At 43.1% G+C, this 3340-nt stretch overlaps 1 non-coding gene across 1 annotated transcript; it reads left to right on the top strand.

Annotated features, from left to right (window-relative positions):
• The first annotated feature begins 334 nt into the window (after positions 1-334).
• Positions 335-462, top strand: LOC115937704 (small nucleolar RNA SNORA48). The gene has a single exon (XR_004072947.1). It is a non-coding gene; the product is annotated as a small nucleolar RNA SNORA48 (small nucleolar RNA).
• Positions 463-3340: the final 2878 nt, after the last annotated feature.

Below are 3340 nucleotides of genomic sequence, written 5' to 3'. Positions count from 1 at the left end.
CTACAAAGAAAAGCTATGAAAGTAAAGTGGTCACTCTTGAGAGCAGGGAGGGATTGCTACAGGTAAAGAATATTGAGGGGGCTTCTGAGGGACTGTTAGTAGTCTCTTTCTTGGCCCAGGGCATGATTGAGTAGGTGTTCACTTTACAGCCTTTTGTTAAACTTGTCTACATAATATATTTTAAATTAAAAATGCTTTCTATTTTTTAAAAAAAGCTTTATATTTTAAATTTAAAAATGCTTCATATTTTTCAAAAAAACTTTCTATTTTAAATTTGAAAATGCTTTCTATTTTTTAAAAAGCCTTATATTTTAAATTAAAAAAAACTACCCGAAGTCCCTGACCTGGGTAGAGGGGCATCTGGTGGTAGTGTCTGCCTCATATCGGCCAGGGACAAAGCAAGTCCTTGTTTATCCCAGCTTGGCTTTTGGGCTGTGCCTGGTTCATGCCCAGGACACATGGATTAAAAAAAACAAAACAAAACAAAAAAACCACTACCCTAAACCCCAGCTAATTCTAAGATGCAATGAATATTTGATATTGTAATAAAATGGACAGATCTAACTATCCAAACATTCTATACACATTTATTATCAGTAATAAGCTTTGATTCCTGTAATTTACATTTCATTAATTCTGGACTTCATCAAGACCAAATCCCAAAGGGCTTTCACCCAGCACCAGAGACCAGAGAGGCTTCCAATTCATTTACATCTCCTTTGGGCTACTCAGATCTTACTACAATGATGTATTCATCAGAATAAAAATGGAAGTCGGACCCTGATATCCCAGGGCTTCAGAAAAAGTGAGGAGAAGATTGCCTCAAAATAAGAACAAAGAAAAACAAGTGGCCTCATTTCCATCACTGTTGACCCCAAGGTCACGATTTACCTGCCTTTGTTCTCCACAGTTTCCAGTTCCATAGTGTATTTCACAAGCTTGGTATATTTAGCTATCTTCTGGAGGCATATGAGTTATAAATAATAGTGGCTGGGAACTTGGTTAGGACCTTGCTGATTTGCTGTTTTGGAAAAGTTAATTTTTTTAAGAAAATCTGTTAGGAAGAATATTCATATAAGTCAATTATTTACATAAAGGAGACTTCAGAAAGGATACTTAAATGAGGTTCCCAAACACTCTAAAGATTTTCAGGAAGGGGAAGAAGGTGTATATTCCAGGAACAATTATAATAGCATCAATCCCCAAAAAACACTAAGCTATGAATTTAGCAGATGGTTTGTGATCCTTAGTAATGACGAAGAATCAGCATGGTTTTTCTAAGGAGAGATTATTTCTCATTAATCTCATCTCCATTTTTAAGAGAATGACTAGGTTCTGGATAGAGGATGTCTACAGACATCCCATATCTCAGTTTTCACGAGGCACGGGTGCTAGTTCAATTAAGTGAGTAAGTTTTTAAAAACTGTCAGATTACTGAAATTGTCATGTCAACCTCAAAAACCTCAATTCTTCAGCCTGTCCCTTAAACACTTGATTAATATCTGGGTGAAGAGGAAGAAAGTGTGCTTATCAACTCTACAGATGACCCAGAACTGGAAGACGAGCTCACACATTATGTTGCAGACTCACTCGTGAAAGGATGTAAACACGTACCGCAGGAGGAATGAAACCCGATGAAAACCAGTAGGTTAAAAAAGTTCAGCAACACAAGTTCAGGATTGAGAGGATCTTGACATCAGTGTAGTTGAAAAAGACTCTAAGTCCCCAGCTCACAAGGAAGAGAATTCTGCCAAGGACCAGAATCACCTGGAGCCTCAGGTGGGAGCCCCGCCCCCCTGGCACCTTGATTTCAGCCTGGTGAGACCCTGACAGAGGACCCAGGTAACCCATGCCCAGACTTCTGATCCACAAAAAGTGCGAGATAACAGATTTGTGTTGGTCAAAGCCACCAACTTCGTGGTCATACGTTCTGCGGCCACAGAAAACTAATATAGGAGCAAGAAACCCTTTTGGCCCATCCCTGTCAATGTCTCTTGATAGCCTTCATTTTCTTTTTTCTTTTTTTTTTTATTTATTTGAGAGAGAGAATGAGAGAGAGAGAGAGAGAGCATGAGAGGGGGGAGGGTCAGAGGGAGAAGCAGACTCCCTGCCGAGCAGGGAGCCCGATGTGGGACTCGATCCCGGGACTCCAGGATCATGACCTGAGCCGAAGGCAGTTGCTTAACCAACTGAGCCACCCAGGCACCCGATAGCCTTCATTTTCTGTCACATTGCAGTTAAAACCCCAGCGTCCCTCTTTGCCCAGAGAAGAGAGGCTATCTAAATTTTGGCTGGCATACCTCCTCACGTGCCTGCCTAGTAGAAGCCGGTCAAGTGGATTCTATTAGCATCATCATCGTGCTGAGGTCAAGGAGGAGACGCAGGCTCTTAGCTCTAGACCCAGATACCCTGCCTACTAGTCTAGACCTAGAAACTTCTGGGTCTAGAGTTAAAAACAGCATTCCAGACTGGGATATGGCTTTAGGAGCCATCGGCATATAGATGGTAATCAAATCTGTGATAAATGTTTCCGTCACCCAGGAAGAGTGTGCATAGTGAGAACAGAAGACGTGGGAAAGAATCCTGGAAAATCTACATTGAAGAAACAGCCAGAAAAGGGGAGACTGGCAAAGCCCACTGAGGGGCCGTCGTGAGAGCGGAGAGGAACAGTGGAGGGGATAGGGAGTGTTGGTAAGGACGGAACAGGGTAGAGAAGGCGAGTACGATACAGACCTGAGATGGGTTGATGTGATCTCAGGATGAGAAGGCTGTTGGAGACGTTGGTCAGAGCAGCTTCAGAGGGATGGGAGCCAGAGCCAGGCGATTTGAGGGATAAAGGCGATACTAAGTAAGGATAGTGGGTCCTTCTTTCAAGAACTTTGTCTATGAGGTACAGGAGCGAGATGGGGAGGAGGAGGAAGACAAGTGGGGGGGGTTGTGATTTTTGGGGGGTGGAAACTGGGATTTGAATTCTGTTGGGAAGGAGTCAATGTAGGTGGAGAGGCTCTGGGTTCAAAACATAAATCCTAATAGATTTTTCACGCATGCACTTAAAACTTTTCTTGAGCACCTACTGTGTGTCAGGCCCCGGGCTACGTTGGCTGTTGTAGAGGGGGTGGAGGGAGTGGTGGTGTGGAGAGAGGTTGCACGTCAAGTTTAATGATGTTCCAGCCTATTCCTAGAAATATGCTCAAAATTTTGCTGACACATTGGCTCTGATAGATAAAATACCACGGCCCCTTTCATCTGATGTTATTTGGTGCTCAGTCTTCTGGACACCATTCTACTAATTGGCTTCCTGGTGCTCGTGGGTCGGCTGTGCCAAGGGGGATGAGTCGGC

This window comes from Leptonychotes weddellii, chromosome 4 (assembly GCF_054177405.1).
Source record: "Leptonychotes weddellii isolate Sample4059 chromosome 4, ASM5417740v2, whole genome shotgun sequence".
Taxonomy (NCBI): Eukaryota; Metazoa; Chordata; class Mammalia; order Carnivora; family Phocidae; genus Leptonychotes; species Leptonychotes weddellii.
This window is presented reverse-complemented; position numbering and strand designations above follow the sequence as displayed.